This window comes from Cyprinus carpio, chromosome B6 (assembly GCF_018340385.1).
Source record: "Cyprinus carpio isolate SPL01 chromosome B6, ASM1834038v1, whole genome shotgun sequence".
Taxonomy (NCBI): Eukaryota; Metazoa; Chordata; class Actinopteri; order Cypriniformes; family Cyprinidae; genus Cyprinus; species Cyprinus carpio.
The window spans coordinates 2,744,491-2,763,882 of record NC_056602.1 but is presented as its reverse complement, the minus strand read 5'-3'; the positions used below and the strand labels follow the sequence as shown (position 1 = coordinate 2,763,882).

Here is a 19,392-nt window from a genome sequence, read left to right as displayed (position 1 = left end):
CAGTTAGTTGCCTAGGCAACATTTTTAATTGTTTCATTAAATATTTATATTCTTTATATACAATTTTATTATCTATTAATATTTTAAATTAGATTTTATTTTTACATTTGTAGTTTTATTTTTAGTTTAAATTTTAGTAATTTTGTTTTGTGAATGTACTTTTTAAATATATTTTTAAAATGTCTATTAAGCTTTAATTTATTTTTATTTTTATTTCAATTTATTTCATTAAAGTTAGTTACCAAGGCAACATTTCTAAATTTCTAGAGTTTTTCATTAAATATTAATATTATTTATATACTATTATTTATTCATATTTAGAAGTAGCTTTTATTGTTATATTTGTAATTTTAACTTATTATGTTTTAGTATTTTTTTATGACTTTTTTTTTAAATATTGCTATTATGCTTTAATTTATTTTATTTTATTTTATTTTCAGTTTTAGTTGTAGAACTAAATTTATTTCAGTTGGTTGCCACGGTGACATTTCTGGTTTTTCATTTAATATTTATATTTTATTTTAGATTTAATTCAATTAAAAAAAAAAGACAATTAAAAAAAATTTAAATTTTTTAATAGTTTCAGTTAACATTAACAGCACAGACTGATAATGATAAAATACATACATCATAATTGTACCCAATTAATTTCTTCAAATATTGTTTATTGTTGATGAAGAATAGCCATGAAATTGACAGTAAATACTCCTCATTTTATTGTGTTTTGAGATGACAAGCCTGCATGTACCAATTCATTTTCTCTGCCACTGCAAGAATAACAAAATACTCAAAGCATCAATAACACACCTAATACTCACCCTTTGCTCTTCATTTTGTTGAATTAGCACTATAAAGCTTCTTGTCTTTGTCAGTTATTAAAAAAGAGAGGACCAAATATGGAATTGTCCATTTCATCCAATTATTTGCAAACTCACATTTCCAAACTAGTTGGCTGGAAGTTCCCAAAGGAGCCTAAAGGCAGCAAAAATTCATCCAAGATAGCAGACAGAGCCTAGAGAAATGTTGACTTTCTTCATTTAATATGAAAAAGTAATTCAGTTTCACTCAATAATTGTGTGTGCTGTGTATTTATGCTGTGATTATCCAGCTACATGTTAAATTGTTAGTAGAGTATTGTGTTCTTCATATCTACTTTAGCTCGGATGCGGTCTTTGAAGACACTCCCTATGTAGACAGCACTGGCGGCTCACTAGGGAACAGATCCTCGTCTGATGAGGTCACTACAGAGAGCGTGTCGATAAGTGTTCACACACTGAAGAGCTCAGACATCTAAACCACATTTGCTTTCCGTTCAATTTAACTCTGAAATATTTAAATGCGGCCATTTCATTTAAATAAATTAAATTTAAAGATTTAAATTAGTTCAGCACACTGACTTGAGAATGATGGGTGGCTTTCTGATGGGCTTCTTGAAGTCGTATTATGGCTCATTTTCCTTTTATTGCACAAAGCTGTTTTCTTCAGTGTTGAAAGTGGATTTTATGGCTCTTGTGCTCCGGGCCTCTGGAAGGATTTAAATATAGTTGCTCTGCCCCGGCTTACCGGAACAAATATTAATGTCTTACGGCGGGAGATGTGATATTTTAGGAGCAGGTATGGCATAGTTAAAGTAAAACCAATTATCTATGAGCAGCTTTTGCTGCAGTGTTAATAACGGTGTCTGTGCACAAAACCATTAAAACTGGTAAGATTTTTAAAAAATGTTTTTAAAATAAATTTTCCAAGGCGGCATTGATTTGATACATACAGTAAAATTGTGAAATATTATTACAATTTAAAACAACTGTTTAATATGTGGATATCTGTTAAAGTGTAATTTATTTCTGTGATGCACAGCTGTATTTTCAGCATCATTGCTGCAGTCTTCAGTGTCACATGATCTTCAGAAATCATTCTAATATGCTGCTCGAGAAACATTCCTGAGTGACCAAAACACTACCAAATCTCTATATCTTTGTGGCCGTTGTTGTTTTGCCACAAAAAGCTCCAGGTTTGGTTCTGCAGGGGCCCTTAAAAAAATGTAGAGTTTGTAAAAATTTCCTGGGGGAAATTTTGGACTGTTTTAATGAGCAAACATCCTTCCCTAAAACATCTCGTTGCTGGTTTACGTCTGTACGGTTGCTGTGGTTTACAGACGTGTGGGCGGCTGACCGGACGCTGCTGTGGTCACTCTTTACACGAAATAAGCAGAAGCCAGGAAACCAGCGCTGTAACCAAAAATACTGTCAGTTTACACGTGAAATCAGAACCACATCAAGAGAATTTCCTTCATTTGAGGAGGAATGTCTGTCTGGACACCTGGAGGAGTCCGCTGATTTCCTGCTCTTGCTTTTATCCTCTCGATCTCAGTGAGACTTTAGCAGCCTTATTCTGAGACAGGTTATGAGTCTCATTCTTCATCAGACTGGAATAACTACTTCCTCTCTCTCTCTCTCTCTCTCTCTCAGTTCTCCGATCAGATTCTCTGTAACACTGTTTTTATGGTGTTTATACATAAATAGTTTCATAAGAGCTTTTCTGTATCTGTGGAGTGTCAGCTTCCTCCCGTTTTTCCATCCTCAGTGCTTGTTGATGTGAAGCGTTATGACTGTATCCAGCACACAGCATACTTGGCCACATGTCACGTCACTTTCACCTTTTTTTTTCTTTTCACTTTCACACACTGTAAATGCATTACAGTTCAAAGTTCAGGTCAGAAAAGACTTCAAATTAATACTTTTGTTTATTAAAGATGCATTAAATTGATCAAAAGTCACAGCAAGGACATTTATGATGTTACAAAAAATGTATATATTAAGAAAAACTACATATTTTGTTTGTAAACATTTTTGTTAATTATCTATTTTTATTAAATTTAAAATGTAATATTTTTTTTTAAATGTTTATACACTATTAAAAAAAACAAAAAAAATATATATATATATATATATATATATATATATATATATATATATATCTATATATATATTAAAATAAAATATTTTTATTCAGTAAGGATGCAATAAATTGATCAAAAGTGACAGTAAAGACATTTATGTTTTTGTTTCATACAAATGTTTTTTTTTCTATTTATCAAAGAAAGGTGATGTTAACTATTTTTAAATGAAAAAATTGTACAAATTTTTAGTAATATTTATAAATCCAATCCAGAGATTATATAGCAATATATTTTTAAATAATTATATGAATAAATGCAATATGCACTGTTTATATAAATAATAATAAAAGTATATTTGTAAATGTATATATGCATTATATATATGTGTGTGTGTGTGTGTGTGTGTGTGTGAATTTTAATATATAATTAGCTATATAAACTTATAAATTAAGTTAGTAGGATTTTTTTAAGCAATCACTATATAACTACTTTAATTCATCAAGGATGCATGAAATTGATCAAAAGTGACAGTAAAGACATTTATAATGTTACAAAAGATTTCTATTTCAAATAAATTATGTTCTTTTGAACTTTCTGTTCATCTGTGAATCCTGGAAAATAAAATGCATCAGTTTCCACAAAAATATTGTGCAGCACAACTGTTTTCAACATTGATAATAATCAGAAATGTTTCTTGAGCAGCAAATCAGTATATTAGAATGATTTCTGAAGATCATGTGACACTGAAGACTGGAGAAATGATGCTGAAAATACAGCTGCACATCATATATTCACATTTAAAACAGTTATTTTAAATTGTAATAATATTTCACAGTATTACTGTATTTTTGATCAAATAAATGCAGCCTCGGTGAGCAGAAGAGACTTCTTTTTGAAACATTTAAAAACCTTTTGAACATCCAGTCATGGTTTGAGGCCTGCACTGATTGACTCATGTTTTATCCCTCAAGTGTACACACACACACACACACACACACACACACACACACACACAGAGCAGGGAGGTATTCTGGGATATTCTCCAGATAATGTCATTGTCCAGATCGTTTCTCCTGCAGGTCTTTGCGTGACATTGCTCCATATGTTTCCCATCAGGCTTGTTTAACCCGACGTCAAACATGTCCTTCCTGTGTTTTGTTGTTTCAGTAAGAATTATTTCTCTTTCCAGAAGTGTTTGAGTCAGCTGATGATAACAGATGTTGGTCTTTCTTTCACAGGACTGTCCTCAGATTCTGCCGTCCACTCAGATCTTCATCCCCGTCGGCGTCCCGAAGCCCATCACGCTCTCGGCCCGCAACCTTCCACAGCCTCAGTCCGGTCAGAGGAACTACGAGTGCATCTTCCACATCCAGGGCGAGACGCAGAGCGTGACGGCGCTGCGCTTCAACAGCTCCAGCATCCAGTGCCAGAGAACCACCGTGAGTTACACACTGCGTCTACACAAGCGCTCGACTTTAGAGAGACGCTGCTCAAGCATACTGAAGTCTTTCACTCTTCAGGTGTGTTGCATTCAAAAGTTTGGGGTCAGTAGAATTTTTTGGGGAACTAAACACTTTTATTCATCAAGGATGCATTAAATTAATAAAGTCAAAACAGCGTCTGCCAAATGAATAAATATAAATGTGAAAGTGAGAGTAAAGACATTTAGAATGAAAGATTTCTGTTTTAAATAAATGCTGTTGAACTTTCTATTCACCTGTGAATCCTGAAAAATAAAATGCATCACTATTGGGCAGCTCAACTGTTTTCAACATTGATAATAATCAGAAATGTTTCTTGAGCAGCAAATCAGTATATTAGAATGTTTTCTGAAGGATCACGTAATGTTTTTGCATCATGAAAAATGTCATGCTTCAATCATAATTGAGATAAAGTCCAGATTCTGAAATAAAAGTTCACCATTATAAGACAAAGTAAAAAAACTAACCAAAAAAAAAACAACAGTTTTTCATATCACTTTTTGTCTCACTTTGGCTTTTTCTGTCATAATTAATTATGATTCACTAAAGCATTCTTTTAATCATATGATGGAAACGTTCTTCTTCAGACTGAAGACTGGAGTAATGATGCTAAAAATTCAGCTTTGCATCACGGGAATAAATTACATTTTACAGTTTATTCACATAGAAAACAGTTATTTTAAATTGTAATAATATTTCACAATTTTGCTGTTTTTACTGTAATAAAGGCAGTATTGGTGAGCAAAAGAGACTTCTTTCAAAAACATTTAAAGAGCACCTATCATGGAATTTTTAAATTTACCTTTCATGTAGTGTGTAACATAGATCTAAGTGAACAAAAACATCCTGCAAAGTTTGAAATATGACAGTGCACCGTATATAAAGTTACTGTCTTTCAAAAGTAAGAGTCGACTCCTAGTCATTTTTTATGAATCGTTAGAAGACCGAAGCTTTTTCTCTGACTAGATGACGTCAACTTGTCAAGTTATTTGAATATGATACGCCAACTTATTGCGCTCCAAGACGCCAGTGAAAACTAGAAAACATCACGGCGACGAGACGCTGTGTTCTGAAGTGCGACTCAAAAGCAAACTTTTTTCCATCTGCCCCAGGATGAGCATTTGAAGACTAAGTGGCTACAATTCATATATACAACTGTACCACAGAAGTATAGTCCGAGCCTTGTGCTTTGTTCACGCCATTTGAAGACGATTGCTTTACCAACTTAAATGCAATCAAACTTGGATTCGCGAGCCGGCTGATATTGAAGGAAGGTTCAGTTCCAAGTGTATTTGCATCAGCTTCCTCCTCCGTATCACAACCTGTAAAGTGTTATTAATAATTGATGCTTTTACATTTATGTAGCATGCTTAATAATTGTTTGGTTTGTTGTGTAAGCACCGTTTAGCTTCTAGGTCTTTCAATGACAATTGTATTGAGATATGTGATTGTTTGTCGTTGTGTTGTCTGATCAGTATTTTAAAGTTGCAAATGTGTTTCTGTGTAGTTGGTAGCCCCAGTTAAATAACTATTTACTATGTTAATTTTTATATATGCTTTCTATCTTTTCAAAGTACATATAATGTGTTTCCAGGTAAAGCACAATATACTGTCTTACTGAAGTAAGTTCTAAAAATTCGCAGGGAACCTAAGAATATGTCGATTATTGTAGACTGACGTTTGTTCTAATTACTTTGTTTAATAATAAAGAATGTAGTGTAGCACACAGACTTATAATAATTGTGAAACTGCTGTTTATTGTTGCTGCACTGGCAGTTACAGGGTTTAATGCGGGAGAGATGAGTGATTTCGGCTGGTGCTCCTGTGAGCGTCTTTTGTCTGTCGTTCTTCAAACATTACAGTAGACATATTTGGTTTTACAAACTGTATTGTTTAATCAGTTAGTCACGTTAGCACTCGTCTAAACGTATCCACCTAGTGTTCACAGTTTAGCAGCTAAACTTTAGCTGTGGGCACGATTCGCTTGCATAAGTGTTTTTTGCATTTTATGTCATTATAAGGACGGATTGACTATATTACTGGTTTATGTAAAGGTGCTTTGTCAATGGTAGCGCTGGCTACTGGCCGAGGACTCCTCTCTGTGCCAATCACACACAGGCTTGGCAAGCTGACCAATCAGAGCAGAGTAGGCTTGAGGAAGGGAGGGCTGGCTCCGAACTTGCTTGGAACGAATCGTTTCCTAATCATTGGCAAATGACTCTAATATTAAATGTATATTCTGAGAAAATTACAATGTTTTCTGATCTTAGATGCATTTAAACCTGTTGTAGGGCACTCCAACACAATATTAGGACACTTTAAAATACCATATGACCTGCTCTTTAAAAACGTACAATTATGCATTTAGCGTTTGAAAGGCTGTATAATATTCGCTGTAGCGCCTCTTGTGGCAGTGCGGAAAATGCAGCATACACTTGCTCTGTTAATTGTATTCCAGCACATTTCAGATGAGGCAACAACACAAGGAACTGAACTTACATAAGAGTTTGCGTTCACACACTTGCATAGAGTAACTCACAATGATGTATGATATGATATAATGATATCAAAAAAAGTGCTGCATTGATTCAGCATGTTAAATAATAAAGCAGTTAAACACTAAAAGATCAGTGTTATTTTCATATGAAACCATGTTAGGTTTGATTGATTCCCACAAGTTCCTGTCACACGATCATATCAGAGTCATGCATGTGATGCTCCTGATAATGCATGCAGATCAATACAGTAATGAGAATGTATCTATGGTGTCTATGAGATAATCTGTGGTTAATCCACCATTCTCAGTGCGTGTGTGTGTGTTGTAGGTTATTTATCTGGAGGGGATAGATTATAGTGAACTTGTGTTATTCTTACACACACATCGTTGCAAACATACTTAATAACTGGTGCATTGATCTAATAAGAAGAGCGGCAGATGAGAACAGTATTTATATCCAAACACACACACAGTGTCTTATTGTTTTGTTGAAGCAGCACAGATGGTGGAGGATTCGTCCTGCTGTCTGTTAGTTGAAAGCAGAAACTTACTTGGCAGAGTTTGAGCATTATAAACAGTTTGTGTCTGTCTAGATGGGCGTGTGTTTCTGGACTCGAGCTCTTCTCGTTGTCTCAGTTTGGCTGTGTGTTTCTCTCTGGACGATTGGTTTGTATTGTGTTCTTGTGGTTTCCATCCGAAGGCCCTTCTTGCACTCTAGTGGTCAGAACAGACCCAAAAACTGCATCAGCGTCACACACACACACACGCACACGCACACACTCCTCCCTGTCTCACCTCCTTCCTCGTGGCAATCGTGAGCTGGCGCTCGGATGCATGGGAAAACCACAGCTGGCATTCCAAGAACTGGATAAAACTGCACACAGAAAGCAGGAAGTGAGGGGGCTCATGGGAAATGTGGTTTGAAGGGTTGTCAAGTTAGATGATGGCAAAGCTGAGTGTATACACTACTGTCTCTCATCTGCAAGCCAAAACTGCATTTATATGATCAAAGATGCTGTAAATATTGTGAAAAAAAAAAAAAAAAATCTCTGCGAATATGTGTTAATAATTGAAAACCATTCAAAACTGGTAAGATTTTTTAAAAATGTTTTTAAAATAAAATTTCTTCTGCTCACCAAGGCTGCACTGGTTTGATAAATACAGTAGAATTGTGAAATATTATTACAATTTAAAACAACTGTTTAATATGTGATTATCTGTTAAACTGTAATTTATTTCTGTGATGCGCAGCTGTATTTTCAGCATCATTACTCCAGTCTTCAGTGTCACATGATCTTCAGAAATCATTCTAATATGATGATTTGCTGCTCAAGAAACATTTCTGATTATTAGCAATGTTGAAAACAGTTGTGCTCTTTAATATTTTTTGCCTAATCTTATTTTTCGGGTTTCTTTGATGAACAGAAAGTAAAAAAAAAAAACAGCATTTATTTAAAAAAAAACAACAACAACATTTATAAAAAGAAAATTAAAAAAAAAACATAATAAATGTCTTTGCAATAACTTTTGATCAGTTTAATGCTGAATAAAACTAGAAATTGCTTTAAAAAATCTTACTGAGCATTTTAGGAAGGTAATTTGTATAAATATGGTAATATGTATATATAAATATACCAATCATATAATCCATACACTTATTTATAAATGTATTAATATATAATCTCTGGATTGGATTTATAAATATTATTTAAAATAATTAAACGAGTAAGTTTACATTATGTTTCTGTGGCTGCGTTACTCATGCTTGGTGTCACGTTGCTGCGTTTGTCCCTGAAGACTCCGTCTGACACACAGTATCTGTCACCGTGTTCAATTCATCTTCCTTTATGAAGCTCTTTCAGTCTGTCAGAAAACAGGCTGGGAGGAGAATAGAATAGAATAGAGCGGCTCTCGTACAGCTGATGTGTGTGTGTGTGTGTGTGTGTGTGTGTGTGTGTGTGTGTGTGTGTCTGTGTGAGAGAGAGAGGTGCAGCAGAGTTCTGATGAGAACCAATTAGAGGAGACACCGATAAAAAATGATGATTAATTACAGTGTGAGAGCGACACAGCAGTAATAGATACTACGGTAAAGAAAAATGAAGCAAGAGAGGATGAGGAGAGAGAGAGAGACTGTAGCCGGGGGCCGTTCAGGAACAGCAGAGGCTTTTAGAAACTCACTGCACCTGATCCTGTGTGTGTGTGTGTGTGTGTCGGGACTGCAGATATAGAACTGCTTTAAATCATTAATCACTTAAGAGAAATGAAGTTTACAATTAAATATGGAGGGACTTGAGAGTAATATTCTTTTAATGGTAGTTATTGTATGAAGATGAGTCAGAATGATGCATTCTTCTCTCACTCTTAACTGGAGTTTAGGTGGATAACAATAAGCCATGATTTTACAGTTTTTGTACCATTTCGTTTATTGCAATATTCTATACTTGGCTGCTTTTTAATTTGTATATCTCTCACATTTGAATGAACAGCAAATAAGGCACTTAAATCAGGCTGAATGAGGCGAGTTTGATACGAGCACACGCTCTTATTATAATATTTATTTGCTTTGGGAGGATTGAGGCATTTTCCCACAGGGGTCCATGTTACGACATCCCCGGAGCAGCAAGGGTCCCGCTTCAGGACACAATAGCCAGGGTCAGAGGAAGGACAAGATCATTAAACCATCAGCTGAATCACTAAATCAACATCCGTCAGCGTCCCACATGAGACTCCAACCGCCAATAACATATGATTACTGCTGTGATTGTGTGGAGATCAGATCAACAAGACAAAAGAAAGAAACCATGACTTGGCTTGTTGTAGTTTTGAAAGGTTCACTAGTTCGTAGTTTTATTTCTTTTTTGGAGTTTGCTTTTTAACTTCGATATGCTTTTTTATTTGGCGTCAACTGTTCATAAATTATTTTTTTTGTAATTATAAGTTTTACTTTCACATATAGCACAAGATGTGATAAATCAGATGAGCACATCTTGTGTAATTAGATGCATTGTTTTATCTGCAATGCATGCATTTATTTGTGAATTTATGCATACATTTATGCGCTTATTTTATGCATATATTTGTATATGCATGCATGCATACATTTCTGCACCTTTTTATTGCATTTATTTGTTTATTTATAAATGCATGCATTTATGCACTTGTGTATTTATGCATACTTGCTTTTATTCACTTATTCATGTTTATTAATAATATAATTATATAAATTATAAACCCATGCATGCATAAATAAATAAATAAATAAATAAATGCATTTATGTGCTTATTTGTACATTTATTTGTTTATGCATGCATACATTTATGTGCTTATTTGTACATTTATTTATGCATGCATGCATGCATGTGCTTATTTGTACATTTATTTATGCATGCATGCATGCATTTATGTGCTTATTTGTACATTTTTTGTTTATGCATGCATACATTTATGTGCTTATTTGTACATTTATTTATTTATGCATGCATGCATTTATGTGCTTATTTGTACATTTATTTAATTATGCATGCATGCATTTATGTGCTTATTTGTACATTTATTTGTTCATGCATGCATGCATTTATGCACTTATTTGTACATTTGTTTATGCATGCATGCATATATGTGCTTATTTGTACATTTATTTGTTTATGCATGCATGCATTTATGCACTTATTTATGGATTTATTTGTTTATGCATACTTGCTTTTATTCATTTTTATGCATTTATTGATGCATGCATTTATTGTTTAACGACCTCTCATTTTTACTATTAATTTAGTTTTCACTGCTGGTTTTCATCTTTGTAACATTTTTTTGGTAACGATAATAATCTTGGTGAGATGTGGAAATAGGAAGCTCGTGTTCTGCAGTGGGTGGCTGTGCTCTCTTTATATAGCACATGTATATTGGTAAATGAAATCAAACTCTTTCCAGTGATGATTATCATCTGATGCAGGCCACTCACGCACACTCAAACACATTGTCCTCTTCAGCCTTGCCGCGTCATCTCTCGTTTATTTAATTAGACGAGCGCTCGTCTTCCCACGCCGGTGAGAGGTTAACCGGCTGCTCAAAAGCGTCAGTCTCTCGCCAAATAAATCGATCGCACGTCTGCAGCCTGCGGGGGGAATGAATTACCATAACATACATGTAAGACAGAGCAACGCTCATGTTCAGACCATAAAGCATTTTTCATTTCCTAACTAATGAGAGACCAAATCGTTAGTGCCTAGTTAATTATCCGTGGCTCATGAGTGCAAATGCAAATAATGAATGACAGATGAGTGTGTGCTTTATACTATGGAAAGTATCGCTGTTATCATCGCTTGCACGTGGGTTAGTGATTTGAGGCGACCGTGGCATATTTACAGACCAGAATAACACAGAGGGTGGGTGAGACAGTGAGTATAACCAGAACACCCCTAGCAACTGCATAGCAACGCCCTGGCACCCATCCACAGCACCTCAGCCTCACATTGTGTTTTCCTCAGAGAATGTCCTGCTCTAGTGCTCTTTGAAATGTGGTGTGTGTGTGTTTCTGAGAGCTATGCTTTCTAACAGCTCTCAAAATAAGCAATTATCTGTTATCTGTGACTTCTACAGAATCTCTCTCTCTTCCTGAAGCATTTCATTTATTTATTCCTGCATGTTGCGTGTGTGTCTTAAACGTGCCGCTCTCTTCTCTCCGAGGGAGGTACCGCGGTGAAGCACTGTAGTGCTCCTTCATTAATCTCTATTCAGTGATTCATGCTGTCGCTCTCTCGCGGGTTCAGATGCGTCTTGTGTGTTTCTGTGAGTCCTGCCGACTCCATCACACACACACACACACACACACACACACACACACACGCACACACATGAATATTCCTCCACCGCTCCTGTAGGTTTTCATCCTTGACAGAGGTCTGGGACGTCAGGACAATATATATAATATACAAAATCTATTAAAAACTATTTAAAGATGAAAGTGTTACATTGTTCTAACCTTTTATTCCTCATAATTCTGAGTTTATATCTTGCAACTCTGACCTTTTTATTGTCATCTTGAGTGTTTTTTTTTCTCGCTATTCTGGCTTTTCTCTTGGAATTCAGTGTTTTTTCGCAATTGAAATTCTTGAAATTCTGACATTATGTCTCAGAATTGCGACCTACAGTATAAGCTCACAATTGCGAGTTCTAAAGTCCAATTCTGAGGAATAAACCAGCACACAATAGTGAGTTTCTGACAAAAGAAGTCAGAATCGCAAGATGTAAACTTTTTATTTTGTGGCAAAAACAAGCTTCCATAGCCCAGAAAAAACAAAAAATAAGAGAGAGAAAACACACACACAAAAACTAATGAGAGTTAAGGGCGAATGAAAGGATGATTTTTATAAGACGCTCTACAGAAGGACATTGTTTTGTAAACCCTTATTAGTGCGCATCCTTCACTGTCTGCAGTGTACATGCAGCAACCCAGCTCTTAAATAAATAATATCATATTAATGAAACAGGAAAATAACAGAGTAGAGGTCAAGAACGGCCTCACGGTCACCTGAGAAGATGCTTTACATCTTAAAGGAACCGTCTAGCATCACGCAAGCAGCATGTTAGTGAGTCTTGCACAGGCAAGCGCTGCTCAAATCTAGTTAAATGTGTCTGTGGTGGATTCAGTTAAACGTCGTTTGTTCTTGTGTTGCAGTACAACTATGAAGGAAGTGACATCAGCGATCTTCCCGTTGATCTGTCGGTGGTGTGGAACGGAAACTTCATCATTGACAACCCTCACAACATCCAAGGTAACCACGGCGACCACTGCAGTACACTGTAGCCGGTAGCCTAGCAACCTCCGCAGGATGCTGCTGGAGAGAGCGCAGCATCTATAAATGTTTTAAAGCATCGTTTGCTTGCGTAAACAAGCACGCTTCACATTCTCTACAGTTGGTAAGCAGGAATAGCAGATGCAGTGTTGTAATAAATGAATCCTGTCCTTCAGCTCTGCAGGCGTGTTGTTGCTCATGATTCATAAAGCTGGCATCAGTTTGAACTCATGCTGTCATCCGTTCACAGTCAGATGTGGGATAGTTCTACTTCATATCTCTTACTTCTGACCCACTGAAGCTTAGAATACAACATTAGCTTGACACTGTAACTGATAGACACGTCAGGGGTTTTCAATGATTTGTATGCCACTGATGCCCAAATATTATCATCTTAAATGCAAAGGCCAACTATATGGTTTCTTGTATAAAGACTCGTATAAAATTATAGTGTGAAGAATGTTTAGTTTCTATTAATTTAATATTACATGATACATATTTGCTCATTATAAGACTGCACTGTTAAATGCTTATTTATTTAAATCTTTATTTATTTAGTTATTTATTTTACATTTAATTTATTTATTTTAATTTTTATTTATTTGTTTATTTGATTTATTTAATCTATTATACTTTTATTTAATTCATTTTTTATTTGTCTATTTATCTATATTAAATGTAATCTTAGTTTTTTTCTTAGTTTAGTATTATAGGAATTTATTTATTTATTATTTATTATTTTTATTCATTTTTTCTGTTTCCCTGGAGTCAGTTTGGAAACCTCTTTACTGTGTCATTGAAAATCTGAGTTTCCTGGAAAGTCCAGCATCCTGAGTTGAATGGGATGCAGCGTGAGATTTAGATAATCAGCAGAGTTTCCTCCTGTCCATAAATCGTGAGTGAATCTCTCTTGGTCTCTGCAGCGCACCTGTATAAGTGCTACGCGTTGCGGGAGAGCTGTGGTTTGTGTCTGAAGGCCGACCCCAGCTTCGAGTGCGGCTGGTGTGTCCAGGACAGGAAGTGCTCTCTGCGGCAGGAATGCACTCAGCAGGAACACACCTGGATGCATGCGAGCGCCGGAAACAGCCGCTGCACGCACCCGCGCATCACCAGGGTGAGTTACTGCAAACCAACTTTTTTTTTTATTTTCCCCTCTTTTCTCATCATGAATATAACTATGGTAGCTGGAATGGCACTAAATTATAAAAAAATCTAGTAAAAAAATTCATGTTTGTTTTCCTTTCTTTACTTTCAAACTTGTATTGAGACCCATTTTTAAATGTATTGCTAACAAAAAGAAAATTTTAAGGTATCTCTGTGGTTTCCACTAAAATAATAGTTTAAAAAAAATATTGTTGTTATATTATATTATATTATATTATATTATATTATATTATATTATATTATATTATATTATATTATGTTATATTAATAGTAGTAATAGTAGTAAATAAAGTTTGTTATTGCTGTTATTGTACTTGAATTTTTTTTATAAAATGCCAGTTTTATTGCAATAGTATATTTTAATGCTATTTATTTTTACTTTACAGTACAATAATATTATTTCAAAGTATTTTTTCCTCAAGTATTTTTTTATTGCTTTAAATAATAATATTAATAGTACTACTAATAATAAAGTAAATATTTAAAATGTATTATTATATTATATTTTATTATATTAGTAGTAAACAGTAGTAAATATATTTTTATTATTGTTGTTAAAATTTTATTTTAAATAAAAAAATATAGATTTTATTGCAATACAATATTTTAATGCAATTTATTATTGTTATTTTTAATGTACAGTACAATAATATTATTGCAATAGTATTTTTTTCTTTAATTTTTTTATTTTAAATAATAATAAAATACTACTAATAATAGAGTAAATATGTAATGTAATATTATATTATATTAATAGTAGTAAATAAGTTTTTTTATTATTATTATTGTAAAAAATTTACTTTATTTCAATTTTAAAAATTAAACACAATTATTACAATAGTATATTTTACTGCAATTTATTATTATTATTATTATATAGTCATATTTAATGGTGAGAGGGCAGTTTTCCTTCTTTTCACGAGCTTGACAAACCCTTGATATCATGACAGGTTTTGACGGATGATGTTACAGGCGCTGATAAGTTTTCTTCTTTCTTTCTTCCTCACTCTCTGTTATTCTGGAGTAGATTTTCTCTGCTGCGTTACATCGAGTTCCAAAGTCTCCTGCCAACGGAATATTAACTTTTAGAACATCTACTTACTAAATTTACATCCCCTCGTGTTAATTAAACTCCTCCTTTGTTCTCTTCGTTCGATTTCTCATGCTCGCTCTCTATCTGTGTGGCACCGCTGTCATCTTTTACTTATTAGATTAGGTGTTAATTTAATTTGGAGTAGAATGAATTTATCACATGGATTATTAGCACACCATAGGCGCTCCGAGAGCCATCTGTTCAGACGGTGAACACCTATTCTCTCTCTGTTCCTCTGCTTTACTCTCTCTCAAGCTGCGCTTTTGTATTTTCATGCATCTATCTGTAAAAATGTGTGAGTGTCAAATGAAAGCGGTCCCGCATCTGAAACCAATTACCCGTTTTTTGTGTTTGCTTCTTGAGCTTGGTGTTTCTCATGATGCTGTGTTTTTGTCTGCCGCGGATGCACTCGCTTCTGATTGCATGATAGTTCATGCAAAAAAGTGTAATTTCTGTATGTGTCCTGGTGCAGTTGTTTCCTGAGACCGGCCCGCGGCAGGGAGGAACCAGACTGACCATCAGCGGAGAGAATCTGGGCCTTCAGTTCAAAGACATCCAGAACGGAGTGAGGATCGGGAAGGTGGCCTGTCAGCCCATCGAGGAGGAATACATCATTCATATAGAATAAAATATTAAAATATGTCTCAAACAATTAAGTCTGAAGGACTTTACTTACAATAAAATAAAATATAGAATAAAATATTAAAATATATTATTTACTTAGTTTAATGCAATTTTTATTTTTTATTTTTTTTTATTTTTTTATTTAATATAATGTTTGTTTGTTTTAGTCTAATTTAAATTTATTTGTAATATTTTTTTAATGTATTTACTTTTTTTTTTTTTTTTTTTTTTTTTTACATATTTTTTTTTTTTAAACCCTGGACTGTCATCCAAAATGTGTGTATAAATAAATATATACATGTTTATTTATACAGACATATATGAAATGAATTTAGCTGCAGTTGATGGGTAGTTGTGTGTTAGTAACTATCATTCTGATTGAATGAACTATCACTTACGTTTCCTTAAATAAAAACCAACCTATCTTTATTTAGTCTCGTCTAGTCTGAATGTTGACTATCAGCTCATTCTGGCCAAAAACTGCCCACTTGGGAAGGAAGAGAGGTCTGACTGATGTTTGAAGTGTCCTGAGACAAACACACACCACTGGAGTGATAGCAGATCTCAAGTGTTTTCTATTATCATTAGTGTACGATGCTGCATTGTCAATTGCAAACTAATGTTTTGTGTATTTAATTAGTGATTAAAATGACCAAAAAAATTACTAATAAAGCAGCATCTCCATCGTGGCTTCAAGAGAATGCAATCATAGCTTTTGGAGAAACTGGTGCAAAATAGAAATGGAGAACTGAGGAACTTTACTAGAGTGTATTTATGCACATTTTGGCATTTTAAAGTGTTTTTCCTGTTCATCATTTTATGCACCATTCAAAAAATTTGCATGAAAATGTGTGCATGGAAACCTAGCTGTTGAAAACAGTTTAAAGGTAACCATGGCAACAGTAGATTGTTTTAATAGCAGCATTGGATCATCATTGTCACTATTTTGTTTTCATTTATTAGCATCAGTTAATTTTGCATATACATATATATATATATATATATATATATATATATATATTCGCTGTTTAATTGTGCATACACTATTTTTACATTATCAAGTCATCTTCAAAACAAATTTAATAACAAATGTAGTCTCAAAATAAATATTCACTTGTTGCATATAAAATGATTTATATTCTACATATTATAGAATTTTCCAGTTTGTCTGTATAGGTCATATGTCTGCCTAATGTATTATTGTCATAATTGTATTATTAGTGCATTCCTTAACACATCTATAAATCACCTTTTTCTTATTAAAAACCCACCGGTGACCTCTGTTTGTTGCAGGTTCTGGATGCTATCTCGTTCATTCATACGTCCAGATGCATCTTTGATGTGACATTTTTTACATCCTGGTACTGAAAGCAGTGACAGTGACTTTACAGTTTATTATTAAATCATGGCAGCGCTTCACACTTGCAGGAAATAAACAAACAGCTGTGTTATTTTTTTTTTTTAGTTCCAACACAGGAACCTCTGTTCACATCTGTCCTAAGCTGTGTGTAGCTAGACCCTCGTCTCTCTGTGTCTCTCTGCAGGATCGTGTGTCGTCTGGCCGATGCCACAGGCTACCGTGTGCAGGACGCTCAGGTGGAGGTGTGTGTGCGCGACTGTCTGCCGGAGTACAGGGCCGTGTCTCCCAAAGCCTTCACGTTTGTGGTGAGCTTCACTCTAGCGGCTCCTGACCCTAAATCAGTGCTAGTTTATAATAAAAACAACAAAGTTTATAGTCAGACACACACAACTTGCGTTATTCAGCCTGTGGGCGGCACGTGAATGTTGATTGACAGGCTTAAAATACACACACATAACATTTAAACTCAAGGATTAACACTGTAATTCATTCAAAACACTACTCCACTTAAGAAAAACTGACCTGCCAGCTAGTTACTGACCGATGCAGACACATGTAGCTGAAGCTGACTGATATCGTCTTGGTCCGGAGATAAGAAAATAAAAGGGCAAGTCTCAAAATTGCCCAAATGGCTCTCAATTAGAGCGTGCTGCAGTTCCATTTTTCACCACAGATTGACATTGTGGCGTTGTTGAGTTTGTATCAACTTAGTATCATTTTTAAGTGCATTTTTAATATATCCTGTGCAATTTATGGCTTAAAATGAAAAGAAAATCTTTGCTGCAGAATGCTGAACACATTTACAGTTTATTATTTATTCAGTTTATGTAGAGGTCTATGTTTTGGGTGAATATTTTGGTGCCACCCGCCCTTATAAATGAGTCACACCTGGTGATTTCTAACTGATTTTCTTAGTAATGTCATTGTAAACTCTTTGTGTGTCCAGTCGCCGTTCTTCACTCGCGTGCTGCCGTCATACGGGCCTATTTCCGGAGGAACGAGGATCACCATTTACGGCAGTCATCTGAACTCAGGCAGCGCCGTCTCCATCAAGATCGGACTCAACAGCTGCCGCTTCGAGAGGTTGGGCTCCTCTCACCGGGACATTGCTATTACAATCAGACAACACTGTAGCATCCTGAAAAATACATCAGATGCATTTTATTCATGTTTACACTTCTAGATTCATCCCTCAGTGTTGATATTGTCAGTTAAATCAAAAGCTGTTAAAAATATTTTTTTTCGTTAATGGAAATTATGCTGAAATGAATTATTAGGGTAAGTATTAGGGTAAAACCTTAATTTAACCAAATTTGGAAATGTTGAAATAAAAGAAGTTACTAAAATTTAAAACCGAAATAGAAACAAATGAAAGCTAAATAGAAAAATAAAAAATAAACTTGAACAAAAATTCAAATAAAAAATGAAAATTTAAAATAAAATATTATATTTATGTTTATAATTTATAAACAATATTATATATATTTTATATATATTTTAAAAACAATATTTTATATACTATATAAACCTTACTAAAAAACACAGATTTCTCCAGCAAAAGAGCACCACAACACTGTCATGTTTGTGATTTGAATTTATTGGAATACTGTGTAAATACCATATTTCATGCCAAACTCAAGAATTAAATGTTGCACAAAGAAATTAAAAGAATTTAGAAAATATCCCCTCCAGATTCTCATTACCAAAATGCAAGTATTTTGTACTTTATTTTACCAGTGTTCTCAGTTCAAATATATATATATCTAAAATATATATTTTAATATAATTTTTATATATACATACAATGTATATATTTGCAATTGCACATTTTGGCACAGTACAAAAAAAATAATAGCGTTAAAATGATTTCTTATCATATTTTAATGCAATTGTGTGAGTGTGTGTGTGTGTGTGTGTGTTTGAACCCGCCTCTCCACTAATGTGATGACAGTCCTATCAAAATATGTCCAGAACCACTGCCTGTTGTAAACACAGTTGCCTAGGCAACACAGTAAGTGTTGAAGGACACACACTCACACGCACACACACACACACTCACAAGCGCACACACACACACACACAGAGGACACGCACATGCATGTCTGATCAAACATGGGAAAGAACCGTCAGACTGAATCTCATCTTGCTCTTATCTGTCACATGACTAAACGAGCCGTCAGTGGTGCATGTGTTGGTTTGATCAGATTACCGTCTGTCATGTTCGCAGCCGTCGCGCTGAGTGATCGTTGAACCTCCAAACCTGATGCAACCAGATGAAAGTGTGTTGTCACACACTCTGCATTCTTCATTCAGACGCAGCTCAGGGCGATGAGTTTGTGTTTTTCTTATTCTGAAATCTAAAAGGCATAGAAACAAGTTAAATTCTACACATTAGTTAAATTTTATTTATTTATTTTTAATGATGTCTACTTATAATGTTATTCAGGCTTCTTCTTGGCACAAAAAAACAGATGTAAT

The 19,392-nt window shown here is 34.4% G+C and overlaps 1 pseudogene; it reads left to right on the top strand.

Moving 5' to 3' along the window:
* The window catches only part of LOC109101661, a 70,297-nt pseudogene that overhangs the window by 26,348 nt on the left and 24,557 nt on the right, over positions 1-19,392 (top strand).